Source organism: Anolis carolinensis, chromosome 5 (genome assembly GCF_035594765.1).
Source record: "Anolis carolinensis isolate JA03-04 chromosome 5, rAnoCar3.1.pri, whole genome shotgun sequence".
NCBI classification, from domain to species: Eukaryota; Metazoa; Chordata; class Lepidosauria; order Squamata; family Dactyloidae; genus Anolis; species Anolis carolinensis.
Genome location: NC_085845.1, coordinates 74,096,819 through 74,111,843, shown reverse-complemented (window position 1 = coordinate 74,111,843; position 15,025 = coordinate 74,096,819). Strand labels below are relative to the sequence as shown.

The 15,025-nt window shown below is 38.4% G+C and overlaps 1 protein-coding gene across 3 annotated transcripts in view; it reads left to right on the top strand.

The window, feature by feature from the left end:
- The window catches only part of cracd (capping protein inhibiting regulator of actin dynamics), a 198,791-nt gene that overhangs the window by 51,477 nt on the left and 132,289 nt on the right, over positions 1-15,025 (top strand). The window contains exon 2 of one of the 3 annotated variants that reach the window (XM_062981534.1): positions 12,658-12,796. The exons of 1 other annotated variant lie outside the window; for it this stretch is intronic. The gene's annotated coding sequence lies outside the window, so the exon portion shown is untranslated. Of the gene's footprint in view, positions 1-12,657; positions 12,824-15,025 lie in introns of all 3 variants that reach the window. One more of the 3 variants, XM_062981533.1, reaches the window with a different exon arrangement.

Here is a 15,025-nt window from a genome sequence, read left to right as displayed (position 1 = left end):
GATTCATTTTATTAAAATTATGTGGTTTAGGCAGACTATATATATGATAATTGCTCAATACACTTTTAATATCCTTTCCTTTATCTATGCAGAAAGACTCAAGTATGACACAGTTGTAAGGCAATTGTCGTCCAAGACATTGATATAAGTGCAGTCTATATATATATATATATTAGTGGTGTGCAATTCTGGAAAAGCCTGTACCGTTTCAATGACAATTTTCGCGCCCCCCCCCCCCCCCCCAAATTCCATTTTTTGGGAACTTCCTGAAACCGGGAGGGGGAAAATACCATTTCTCAATACATCAGCTGAAAGTTCTGTTTTTGCTCCAGGAAGATTTGGCCCATTGGTGGCAGTAGGGGAACCTATGAGGTTCCCCTTTCAATCATTTTAGGGCTATCGGGACGAAAATGACCACACTTGGAGGACACATTTCTGATTTCAAGCCCTCCAAGTTTCAGAACATTTAGATTATCTACCGATTTTTAGGAAATTCTTAAATAAAATTTCCTTTAAAAAACCTAGGGAAGGGTAATAAATGAGTCAGTCAAAGATGTGAATGAGAAATGAGTAAAAAAGTGATCCTGAGCAGCGATGACACTGAGATAAAACACAGAGCTAGCTTGGTTCCTCTAGCATACAATCTCTCTCAAATACCAGGATGCCACAGGAAAATGGTGGCGCTCATCCTGGTATATATAGACCAGCTGGGAAAAAAAGATATGTGATCCACTTTCTTGCTCGGATTGACTCAGAGAAGGCCAAGGGGGAAAGAACTTGGATTTTATATGGGAATGTTGAATGGTTCTATGATTCTAAGGGGCCAAAATGAGCTTTCTCCAGATTGCCAAAGCTTTGCCTTGATGGCATTCTCTAATAGTAGTTCATTGGATCCAGATTCATTTCAACATGTTCTTTCTCGTAGCCTTTTTCTAATTTGGGGGATGGGTTATGCTTCAGCTGAAACCTGTTAATGCGATGCTGGTTGCTGCTGATCACTCTGCATAAGTATCAATTGATTCTCACTTGATAGAAATTCTCCTTTGTTTGTTCTTTTTCACCTGCTGTTTTTTAGATTATCCTCTTTCCTTTTTTTAAAATCCCATCATCACGATCATTTCTAATCTTATGCCACTGTACAAATTGTAAGAACACTTCAGACTATCTTGCCTACCTTTGGGGAAATTGTTCTTCTTCTGAAGAAGAAGTAATTTTGCACTAGTAATCAAAATATTCATTCTGACTAAGGCCCCTTCTACACGGTCCTACCCTAACCCAATGATCTTCTTTGAACTGGATTATATGAGTCTATACTGCCAAATAATCTGGGAAAAGAAGATAATCTAGGATCAGATCCTGTGATATAGGACAGTGCAGAAGTGGCCTAAGACACATGAGTTTGTCTCTGAAATGCAAATCCCAAAGTGATGTCACTGTTGGCTTCTTTATTCATTTCAATATGGGTGGAAGACATGTGTGCAGAGTTTCTCTCACTTTCCATTATGATGTGAGTAGGTCATAATGGAAGTCCATGCATATATTGAAGTTCTCACATATGCACAAATAGTATTGAAGCAGAATGGTTATGATGGGATTATGCTAAGTGGATATGTATTCTTGTATGGATTTATCTCTTCTGACATCTTTTGGGAATGCAATGTATATTTAGCAGCTTCCCAGCACTTGCTAAATTTCTTCCAATTATGGGATTAGAGAATGTAAAGAGTCAGGAATTGCCAAGTGCATGTTGAATATTCTTGTTTATCGACTTGAATAGCTTCTGGATTCTTCTATTTTGGACAGTTTACTTTTCCTGAACCTACTGGAAAGGTCAAGATTTTACTTCCTTGTCTTTTCTCCCCCTTTTGAATTAATTGAGTACTAATTTTTTTTGTGTCAGGAGTGACTTGAGAAACTGCAAGTTGCTTCTGGTGTGAGATAATTGGCCGTCTGCAAGGATGTTGCCCAGGAGATTCCCGTATGTTTTGATGCTTTTACTATCCTTGTGGGAGGCTTCTCTTACGTCCCTGCATGGAGCTGGAGCTGATAGAGGAAGTTCATCCATGAGCTTGGATTTGAATGGGCAACCTTCAGGTCAGTAACCCAAGTTTTAAGTCATCAATCCTGCCGGCACAAGGGCTTAATCTACTGTGCCACCGGGAGCTAATGATATTTACCCTTTTAACTAAGGCCCCTTCTACCCTGTCCTTTTATCCCAAGATCCAATCCCAGGTTATCTGCTTTGAACTGGATTATATAAGTCTCCACTGCCATATAATATGGAATATGTAGATGATCTGGGATTAGATCCTGGGCTATAAGGACAGTGTAGAAGGGGCCTTAGTTTACACACTTGAAGGAAGGTGACAGTGAAGGGGGAAGGGGGGAAGAGGAGAAGAGCACAGAGAAACTAGGACATTTTCATCTGAAAAAGTAGAGTGATAGGATTAATCAGGATATTTATAAATGTGTGTGTGTGTTTAATATATTATAATTGTTTTAAATTAACATTTCAATAAGAGTGATTAATTACTGATTTTGAAAACTTCTGCACCATAAACAGTTTTAGCTATATATACTTTTACTTATATTGTGTGCTGCTTTGGGTTTCATATTGAAAAAAGGCCAAGATATCAATCAAATAGATAAATAAACTCCTAGATTTTTAGAGCTATTATCCATAAAGGGCCGGGCTGTGGCACAGCTGGTTAGTAGCTAGCTGCAATACATCACTACTGACCAAGAGGTCATGAGTTCAAAGCCAGCCCGCATTGGATTGACCACCCGACCATTAAAATAGCCTAGCTCGTTGTTGACCTTAGCAACCCGAAAGATAGTTGCATCTATCAGGTAGGAAAATGTAGGTACCGCTTATTGTAGTCAATGTTTTCAATATATCATGATATTTTGGTGCTAAATTCGTAAATACAGTAATTACAACATAATATTACTGCGTATTGAACTACTTTTTCTGTCAAATTTGTTGTATAACATGATGTTTTGGTGCTTAATTTGTAAAATCATAACCTAATCTGATGTTTAATAGGCTTTTCCTCAATCCCTCCTTATTATCCAAGATATTTGCTTATCCAAGGTTCTGCCGGCCCATTTAGCTTGGATAAATGAGACTCTACTGTATTGTAAATAGATAAATAAATAAATAAAACAGCTGGGTAATGTAATCCGTTTGCTCTCTTATAAATAACTTCCATTGCGCTTTTGGCAACTTACTCCCAGGAAAATGGGTATAGCACGGATGAGGAATGTGTGACTTTCAACGTCCTTCACTGTTGGCATTGCTTCCAGCCAACTTTGGAGAGCTACATACTCCATATTCTGCTATGCAGAGTAGCAAGGCTAAATAATAATATAACTAAATACATTTTAATCTGTTTACCCCTGTATCCACAGGACAGGCATCTGTGATTTTACTAATCCATGTCTAACAAAAATGTGATCTCTAGGCATTTTCTAGCTCCTCTAGCATGATGTCATAGTATTCTTAGCCCAGAAGTCTGTCAATGGGGTTTGCTATTATCCATGGTTCTGCATGTCCACACAAAACCTGAGAACGTTCCTCCAGGCATATGGGGATTTCACTGTATTTGATTTAATCTTTCATAGGAGATAATGTCACAAGATACCCCTACAATTCCTCCGAACCTGTTTTTACCAGCAGTTAAATGGACTAGTCAAGTGTATTTATGTTAATTCCCTCATCTGCTGTCCTTTCAGTAGGTGCTCAGATGTAACAGTAAAGCCTATAATGGTTTGTTCATCCTTCACATCACTCTGCAGAGGATGAAAGAGTGCCTGTTGGTTTGTGCAACTGATACAAAGCCAGATCTCGCTGCCTGACTCAGCACAGAGAGACCCCTTCATTGTTAGGATTTTTTCACCCAGACTCATGCAAGGTAGGCGGGGAGAAGAATAATGTCTGCCTTTGGTTATTTAGCTGCAAAACAGGAATTGGAATTGATGTTGGCTGAGAAAAATGTTCCTGGTTTTAAAAGCAAGAGGTGTCCCCAAGGACTTCCCAGGGGGTCTTGCATGGTCTCAGAAAATGAAATCCATTGCTTTGAGTCCAGCTAGAAGAACATAGCTGGACACTTTTGTGTTCTCCTCCTTCTCTCCATTGACTGATAGATTTCCATGCACAACTGAGAGGTAGGTTTTGAGGAGCAGTTTCTTTGTTGCATGATTAGAGGATTCCAAGCTCTGTTGCCCCCAAAACAATAAGTTATGTAGATGGAAGTTGGACTCATTTCTGCTGAATTCACTAACAGTCTGCCAGCCCAGTAATACATGAGTCACTTTTGAAATACATGCTGAGAGAGGTCTGTCCCTTACAACCTTATCTCCAGGCCACAGACTTAAATACACCTTTGTAGTCAAGTCAGTAGCTTTAAATCAGCATATATCTTACTGTGACGGGATGGAAAGTTATCTCAGCAAGCATGTGGCCTGAAATCTGCATTTATTGAGTTGATGGAAATTGGTGGAGAGGACAGAAGGTTTTTTTAGTCACTCTCTCCTCACAGTGTCTGGTTTTCTTTGTTAAATGCATCTCTTCCCAAACCATTTCTGTACATTAAGGTTTTGTGATGGACAGTAAACAACAGAAGGGTCTGTTACGTTATTCTCCAGTTTGAAATAGTATTTTTGTTTTAAGTAGCATGATCTGTGATGAAGTCATAATTCTGAGAATAGTATTCGTATTGGTAGGTAGTTATTGTGGTTGCAGTTGGTGTTCAGTAATATCCCATTTCTCTGTAATAGATACTCGAGTGACTTACAGATTTTTAAATACAAAAAAATACATATCATGCCTATTTTAAATAAATACACAAAGTTGTTGTTCCATCAGTCTTAAAATTTCTTTGTGATTAATTCTATTTAAAATGAAGCAGAAGTAACATTTCTAAGGCCTCATCTACATTGCCATACAATCCAATTTCTGTATCCAGATTATCTGCGTTGAGCTGGATGATATGTCAATGTAAACTAATATAATCCAGTTCAAAGCAGATAATCTGGATTCAGAAAGTGGATTATATGGCACAGACACAGGATTATATGGCACAGGCACAGAATAGGAGGTCCGTGTTATCTGTTATAACATATGTTAAGTCTGTTTCATGGGTTTTATGGCTCAGGTGGCCAGCGATCATTTTGTACTGTGTGTGTGCCTTCCGTTGTATGGTGTTTACATTTCACTTATTTGTGCCTTTGGTACCACTTAAACATGTTTCTCTGTTAGAAGCACAATTTATACAGGTTGGGGAACAAATTAAATATGTGTGTCGGGAGCAATTTCTACTTGGGAAATGGTGTAAAGAGAAAGGATTAAGGAGATCATTCCTACTGCTAGTTTCCCCCTTCTAATTGCAGCCTCAGTGGCTTCATTTTGTAGAACAAAAGAACAGCTGCAAAGAGAATCACAGAACTGTACGTGCAGCTGGGTGGTTAGCTATATCCCCTCCTCGACCATAGTAAGCAGTGAGCGGAACATTCAGCAGAGCTTTCTCTCAAGTCCCCTGGAGGTTTGAGCATAATAACAACAACACAAAACTGTGCCACCGACATGTATAACTCTGCAGAGGAATTACCACCTTGGTGTCCTAGTAAGTAAGTAAAACTTTATTTCTATCCCACCCTATCTCCCCATGGGGACTCAGGACGGTTCACAACATAAAAGACAAACATCCAATGCCATAAAATACAACAATAGAATAAAACAATTCATAATAAACATAACAGAGCATTCAACAATAAAGCAACTCACATGAAAACAACAATAACAGATGACATCATGTTAATAACACAAAGTTAAAAGCTGTATCTAAATTCCATTCCTTATTTCATATTGCCGGATCTTTAAACGTTCATATCTCCATATGCGTAGGAAAGTTTTTATTTGCTTCCTAAAGGAGGACAGTGATCATGGGGCCATTCTGGTCACTTTCAGGAGGGAGTTCCAGAGGCGAGGGGCAACTACAGAGAAGGCCCTCTCTCTCGTTCCCACCAGCTGGGTTTGAGATGGGGGTGGGACAATGTGCGCAGTGCCTGAGTAGGCTCATATGAGGAGGTGCAGTTAGCCAGGTATTCTGGACCCAAACTGTTCAGGGGTTTAAAGGTGATAACCGGCACTTTAAATTCTGCCTGGTAGAAAACTGGAAGCCAATGTAGCTGCCGCAGCATAGGAGTTGTTCTCTCTTTGTACAGTGATCCCATTAATAACCTGACTGTTGATCTCTGAACTAGCTGAAGCTTCCGAGCTCTCTTAAAAGGCAGCCCCACATAGAGCGTGTTGCAGTAGTCTCCAATCGGGATGTAACTAAGGCATGTACCTCCATGGCCAGATCTGGCATCTCCAGGTATGGACACAGCTGGCACACAAGTTTTAATTGTGCAAAGGCACTCCTGGTCACCACCGAAACCTGAGCCTCCAGGGTCAGTGATGAATCCAGGATCACCCCCAAGTTGCCAGGATTTCATTTCAATATTCACCCTCATCCAGTCCATTATTGTTGACAGACAATGATTCAGGACCAGAATGGCATCCTTGGCTTTTGGTGGAAAGGAGTAATAGAGTTGGGTGTCATCTGCATAAATATGGCACCAAAGCCCAAACTGCAGTTTCATGTAGATATTGAACAGCATGGGTGACAAAATAGATCCCTGAGGGACCCCACAGGTTATTGGCCAAAGGGTTGAACAAGAGTCACCCAGCACCTCCTTCTGGGTTCGGTCCTCTAGGAAAGAAAGCAGCCACTGTAGAATGGTGACTCCTAATCCCATCCCAGCAAGACGGACCAGAAGGATACCATCATCGATGGCATCAAACTCTGCTTAGAGGTCTTCACTTCTTTCACTTCACTTCACTTTATTTCTTAATTAGTCGCTCTCCACCAGAGTGCTCCGAGCGATTTACAATTTAAAATATCATTCCACAATATAAAAACATTCAGCAGTGACTATTTGGCAAATTAGATCTGATTTACATAAATGCACAACCAAACAGCCAAGTCTTGAGCGCTTTTACAAAAGGTCGCAACTTCAACATTGCTCTAACATATGGAGGCAATGAGTACCACAGAATTGGAGCATAGGTCGAAAAGGCTCTACACCTTGTAGCTTCCAGGTGTACCTCCCTAGGGCCCAGTACATATAGGAGATTTTCCTGGGAGGATCGTGGTGACCACTGATGAAAAAAAGGAATGAGGCAGTCCCTAAGATATAATGGTCCTTGGCCATTTCGAGCTTTAAATGTCAGGATCAGTATCTTGTAAGAGATCCAATGTTCTATTGGTAGCCAATGCAGTTGTTTCAGAATTGGTCCAGGAGATTTTCCTAGTTCTAGTTTTTTCCTCACTGAAGGCATGTGTGTTATTTACTCTATTGACTTAATTTTATTCCACCTTTTTCATGATATAGGGACTTTTCCTATATCCTATTTCCTAAGTCAGAGATAAGCCTGTATGCAATAATATTTTTAGACAAATTTTGCATGACTTAATGATCTGTTAGTGAGAGCAGTGAAGAAACAATACTGAAGCGAATAAAGGTTGAGTCTCACATATCTAAAATGTTTGTGGCCAGAAGTATTTTGAATTTTGTTGGATTCTAGAATACATGTAATTTGCATATCTGTATAAAAATGAGATTCTTGGATATGGGATCCAAGTCTATGCATGAAATTCATTTATGTTTTATATATACCTTATACAGATAGCCTGACTGTAATTTTATTAGCAATGTTTTAATAATTTCATGCATGAGATAAAGTTTGGGTGCATTGAACTCTCAGAAAGCCAAGGTGTAAACTATATGAAAACAATTCTGGAGCATTTTGGATTTTGGAATTCTGGATAAGGAATGCTTCATCTGTAGTATTCTGCAGAAACCGTATTCTACAGATTACACTCCATAACATGATTTTTGTTCCTGTGTTATAAATGTCATTTCCTAATTTGGCCCAATGCTACTGGCCCTGTTGTAACGGTCACACAGTGTTTTACTGTTTTATTTGGATACGATATTGGTTTTTAAGTGTGTTTTTACGATTTTTGGTTTTTACTATATTTTGTATTATATGTGGCATTAATCTTGCCATTATGTAAGACCGCTCTGGGTCCTCCTGGGGGAGAAGAGCGGTATATAAAATAAATAAATAAATCATAAAAACATGGAAAGGTTTATTAAACTGCAAAAACTTTGTTTTTGTGGGACATCCTGCAGCACATTTTGCTATAGTTTTTCCATGAATATCTTGTAGAGTCTCATGTGGCATCCACAAAAATAAAGTTTCTGGAGTATAACAACTATCTTCAAAGTAAGTACCGCACAATTTAACAGAAAATAATAATTTCAAAGCAGAAAAAGATTGTTGCTGTGTTATGATCAAATAGGGGGCAGGCAATGTTTCTGGTGAGAATTTTTCATCCTTCCAGGCCATACAAATGTACCAAAATCACATATGATGAAATGTTATTTCCAGTTTCATTTTCACCCATCTTTGCCTGATTTTTTCACATTTTTTGGTTAGAGTGTCAGGGGTGCTGTGCTTTTGTGTGTTCGTAGAAAAACCACTGGGTCGATTATTTTGTTACATGACCTCCAACATTTTGCAAATGAAAACTGAGAAGATGTGACCAAGCAAAATGGTCAAAATATTAAAAGCGATGCACAAGAAGACGCAAACTAGGGAAGGTGGCAGCAGTTTGCTTTTCTCTAACTTTACTGGAAAAGGCAAAGTTCAATACCCTTCTCTCTTCCCAAAATCTGCGTTAGTTGAGTACATACTTTTTTTGCACTTTGAACTCAGTTTTGTAGCAGTAGAAATAAGCAACACAGAAGGGGAAAAGTAAGAGAAGGAGAGAAAAACTGGATCATTGCAGAAACAGTTGGAAGTGTTGAATAACAGGGTTGATCAGGAATGTCCTTGCCAAATTGGGACAAATGGAGGGTGTGCCATTGTTTTGAGCAGTAGTTTTGCTACATAATTGTTTCAGACAGAGAGTGCACACCCTGACTCAAGGTTATACCCTTTGTGGATGGGAGTTTCCTTGTAGTGAAATAAAACAAATAGTTGGGAGTGTTGCAGAATATTTGGGGATTGTCGAAGACTTTCATGGCCAGAATCACTGGAGTGTTGTGTGGTTTCCAAGCTGTATAGCTATGCTCTAGCATCATTTCCCCCTGACGTTTCACTGTGGCTGGCATCTTCAGATTCTGGTATCTGTTTGATGTCCATGGTGATCTCCTAATCTTCTGATCTGCTTAATGAATGCCTTCAACAATGGCAGTGATAATATGGCAGAAGTCTTGACCTGCCCCTCATTCCTTTATCCACAGTGTGGACATTCCCATTTCTAATGGTTGTTCATTTTGTATAGCCTTGTTGAGGTAGCTTTGGTTTTGTCTACTTTCTACTAGCATTCCTAGTTTTGCTACTCTTACTCAATGCTTTGATGTTTAAATGTGGACCAAGAATAGGTGTCCCCAGTGGTTCTATTTCTTCCAATGTCCTTTGTCCCCTGGAAGAATGTGCTGCTTCTGGATCACTGATGTGATGCCATTGGGGTCCTTCTCTCATTAAGGCCACTTTCCTTTTGCTATTTGAGAACACTCCCCTCCTTGATTTCCAAGAGGTTACTCCTCACTTGCTTCTGTATGGTATATGTAGGTTGCTTTGTTGCTGCTGTACATGTATTGTTGCTCATAATGGATCCCTCACATAGCCAGTTTTGAAGGTCATGTGTCATGTGGTGTGAGTTGATAGTGGTTTAAGTTGTCCAAGAATTGTGAGGAAAATAGAAGCTGGCAGTTCAATACTGTGATGTCCATATTCTTTGATTTAGGTATTTTGTAATCACTGATGTTCATTATGTAAGGAAGAAGAGTCCTTGCATGAACATAGCCATGTCTTGGGTTTAAACAGACCAAGGGCATTCAGTTTTCTTCTCTCTGATGCTCCATAGTAGCAGGAGCACATCATATTTTTTTTGCAACCCAGGAAGGGTAGGCAAGACAGATATCAGTGGGAGAACATTAGGATATTAGTAGGTGAAGCAGGTGATGCTTTGGGAATTTCTTCTGCCACTCACTAGTATATGTTGCTGCTAGTGAAAATTGGCCATAAGCTCAGATTTCCCTTTCCCCCATAAAGAGGAGGAGGGATAGATCTGGGAATTACAGACAGCAGAAGGGTGAGATAAAGATGAAATGGCAAGAAAATTTCCTCCAAAACTACCAGTATAGAACTGGGGTTATACAATGTTCTTCAATGCGTGGGAATAAAGAGGAAATAGAGTTTGGATGGAAGAAACAAAACCATGTAAGCAATAAGGGGTTTGCAAAGAAACAAAACAGGGCACACAAAATGTGAACATGTCTTTTTGTGCCCTTTTGGGTGACTCAAATAGTTCTTTCAGCACTGCTGCATGTATCTGTCAGAAAATCTGCAGATTTTTTTCCCCTAGGGTCAGCTATATGACACGTTCATATGTATTTGCTACAAGTTTACAGGGTAACAGGAGTAGATCACTCCTCCTTTCCATATATAAAGTCTCATATAATACAAAGCTTTTGTACCTGTCTGCTTTGAATTTGGTATGTGACCTAGATAAAGAGACTTTTATTATGAATGCTGTTTTCATACATATTTCCGAGAAAACAATAAGGAAAAGCAATTCCTCTGTGAACCTTCCCTCTTTCAACGACTGATCCTGCACAAAGACCTTTGCACTTTTCTCTCTGATATACAATGTTTTTCATCCCATCAGAAGGAACAATTATGCCTGCAGAATTATATTAAAACAAAAATTACTATTCCCCATTGCAGTCAGTGAGAAGACACAAAGGTTTGGATTTTTCAAAGTAGAATTCTGGTATAGGTTCCAGACCAATATGTTGCCAGCAAAATGGATCCTCCCTCTGAAGTGCTAAAGTGGGATCTTCTCTTTGCACCCCTATTTTTTAAATGCCTAGAAAGGTATACTGTTTATTAGAAGAGACGTACTGTGGTATAGTGGTTTAAATGTTTTACTCCAAGACACCATCTTACAAATCTCTGTTCATCCATATAAATTCCCCACTAGTGACCTTGGGCAAGTCACACTCTCTGTCAGACATCCACTAAATAAATCCTGCCAAGAAAACCCTGGGATAGAGTATTGATAACTCTGAGATGACTTAAAGGCACGTAACAATAAAATAAATTTCAAAGGAAATGTATAATGTATCTTAGTTCTTGTTTCTTCTAACATTGTGTGTTAAAATGTTTCCTATGGAAACTTTAGGCAGTATGCAAAGCAGTTTGAAAATAACAACAGCTTACAAAAAACATAAACACAATATAATAGAAATAAGAATCAGCATGAAAATACCAGTAGTTCAGAATTCAGCCCAGGACAATACTATAATCAACAGACAGGTGCAAATAAAACCACTACCAACAGTCCGATAAAATATCTGCTTTAAGATATCCTGTAGTTTTAAACTTTGAATATGATTTAATGGATTTTAACTGTGGATTCTTAATGGTGTTTATATTCAATTATATTTTAATGTTTGATATTTGTATATTTTAAATTGTTTGCTAATGCTTTTTATTTTAAGTCATAAATTATACTTGAGTCACCTTCAGGTGAGATCAAATGGAGTATAAATAAATATAAATATAATAATATATCAAAGGGCTCTGCTAATTTTTTATCAGGATATAACCTGTTGGACAAAAACAAGAAATACTCTTCAAGGTGTCCTGTTGTAGAATGGTTGAAAGCATCATTTTATAATATTTTGGTATATAATTATTTCTAATGAATTATAGCAATTGTTTTTAATTACATTATGACTGTCCTATGATATTGTCTCCTTATGGAAAAACATGTTCTGCTCCTATTTGTATATGGAGGCTGAAATGTCAATAAAGTATACTTTATGGGAAATTCTCTTACCAATCACCGGTAGTGAGAGGTGGCCCCCAGGTTGGTGTGCCACTGAATCTGTTGGGAGTTAAAGGAGCTATTCAAGCTGCTGAACATGTTTGAGGGGGAGGATTCAGGACCATGGATAGCTCACACTAAGCCCCAGAGTGGATTTTCCTTCTCACCAACAAGGAAGCTACCACGCACCAGCATGACCCTCCCGTTGTGTTTTAACTCCCACAAGAAACAGCTAAACACAATAATGTCACTGCTGGTAGCCTCAATATCTACCCAAATAATTCCTAACACATCCATCAGTGTGCTCCAAAGCACACTTCAAAATATACCCCTATTATGGGGCTATGGTTTTAGACATACTTGTCCATTTTTAATGCTAGAATTAAAACTGAGAATCACATATCTGGAAAACACTTTGTAAAATGTTTTTAACACAGGTGTAGTGTTTTAATAGGCTACGAGTTAGCAAATAATAATTCCCAAGTAACAAATATGTTAATTTATCTCAACAATATTAAGATTTTAAACCAGTGAAACGTGCTCAGTTCACATCTACTAAATCATCTGAGTTGCAGAAACCGTTAATGAGCTCCTTGTATAATTAAAATGAAAAATCACTTGCTTTACAAGATTGTAAAAGAGAAAAAATTAAATGGCCTTTTGATTCTCATCTCTCCTTTTTCCCCTCCCTGTCTTTTGGCATAAGGAATGCCTCCAAGGGAAAGTGTGTATCTATTCAACTGAAAAACTAAGCATGGCAGAGACGTTTATCACCTGCTTGGCTCAATCTGCCTCCAGAGCTATTAGATAAAGGAGGATACAAAAGGAAAGAAGAACAAAAAGAGGTACATTTTCCCCAACTTAATCACAGGGTAAGGCCACATCAGTCTGAAACAATTGTGTGATAAAGTAGGTCCTGGGTATCTACAGGGCTTTGGTTCTAGAACCCGTCACAGTCACAAGAATCTGTGGATGGTCAAGTCCTATTATATATAATAGTGTAGTAAAATTGTGTCTTTTATATAATTTTTAAAATAATTTTGAAGCTGTGTATGATTGAATCTGTGGATATGGAGGATGATTTTACATCTAAAAGACTCCCATGTGGGGTTCATTGTGAGAAAAGGGGGAACTCAGCAGATGCCAGTCAAAAGCAACAAACCTGGAATACCTTGGTTTTGCCATGAGTGATTGCAAAAACAGTGGTTCTCATTGCTAGAAAGATGTGATGCAAATCTCACAGCTTCTGAATGTGTGACATTATTCAAAACAAGGAATTGAATGCATTGCTCATTGTTTCAAGCACTAGTGGTCAGACCATTGTCATTGTTGCTTTTAAATAATTGCATTTTGTGTTAATATATTAGCGTCATATTTTCCCTAATAGTTTAAATATTAGAAAACTCCCCCTTCCCAGGTATTTCCAACAAAACCAAACACTACCCTGCCTCCTCCCCTAACTAGCATCTGTTTAGTTCTTCAGTCTTTCCTTAATAAAACCGAATATATGTGGTACATGCACATATCTCCTTTGCAAGGACAATCAGTGACTTCTATAGCTTCAGGGAGAACAGTGTAATTTCTAGGAGAGCACTATTGCTGTAGTGCTAAGATCTGTAGAGTGTTTCTGGTAATTGCAGCATAAGTGTTTCTCAGAGGCTTCTTGGAGTGCTTGAAGTGACCCCTTTATCTATCTATCTATCTATCTATCTATCTATCTATCTATCTATCTATCTATCTATCTATCTCAATCATAGAACCCTCAACCTGGAAAGGACCACAAGGACCATCCCCTGCCATGCAGGAATACACAACTAAAGCACTCCCAATGGATGCTTATCCGGCCTCTTTTAAAGCCTTCCATGGGAAGAGTGTCCATCACCATTCAAGGCAGCCCATTTCACTTGTCAACAGCTCTTATAGTAAATAAGTTCCTTCTAAGGTTTAGGTAGAATCTCTTTGCTTGTAATTTGAATCTGGTGATTTGTTCTCTAGTCTCTAGAGAAACAGAAACTATTTTCTATTTGACATCCCTTTGAATATTTAAAGATAGCTATCTTGTCACCTCTTTATTTTCTCGTCGCTAAGTGAAAAATACCAGACTCCTTCAGTTTTCCCTTATTGGTTGCCTTTCTCTAGACATGTTCCAGCTTGCCAATATCCTCCTTGAACTTTGATACCAAAAACTGGACACAGTACAGTAGAGTCTCACTTATCCAACATAAACGGGCTGGCAGAACGTTGGATAAGCGAATATGTTGGATAATAAGGAGAGATTAAGAAAAAGCCTATTAAACATCAAAATAGGTTATGATTTTACAAATTAAGCACCAAAACATCATGTTATACAACAAATTTGACAGAAAAACTAGTTCATTACACATTTATGCTATGTAGTAATTACCATATTTACGAATTTAGCACCAAAATATCACGATATATTGAAAACATTGACTACAAAAATGCGTTGGATAATCCAGAATGTTGGATAAGTGAGTGTTGGATAAGTGAGACTCTACTGTACAATGGGATGACTACCTCTGTTGATGTGGACACTGTACTCCTGTTAATGCAACCCAGAATTGCATTGGGTTTTTGGATTATCAAATTTTAGTTACTGTGTTGTTGCGTGCAGTCTAGATTTGGAATTTAAGAAAGATTAGAAAGAAAGCAAAGGTACGTTTTCAGTGGAGGTGGACCACAACCCTGCAAGGAGTATCATTGGCACTCCAGTTCTTCTTTGGGGTGTGTGTAGGAGAACATCTGGAGGCCTCATTAGACTAATCAGAAAAGCAATAACCTTAAGCAAAAAAATAAGGCCATATCTGTACAGTGGACTTTTGCATAAACATTAATATAAAGTTAGATATAAATCATAATTTGACTGCAAGCCAAAACATCCATCAAAGTGAGGTAGTTGGTCTGCCAGTTATTATCCATCAGTCATTTTTGGAGTCCTACTTGATTTGTGTTTATGCTGAATATACGCAATTGAAGTTCCAATTGATCTAGTGCCTGATTCTGATGAGCATACAGTCTGGCAATGACAAAATGCACAAGGAGCACAATCCACC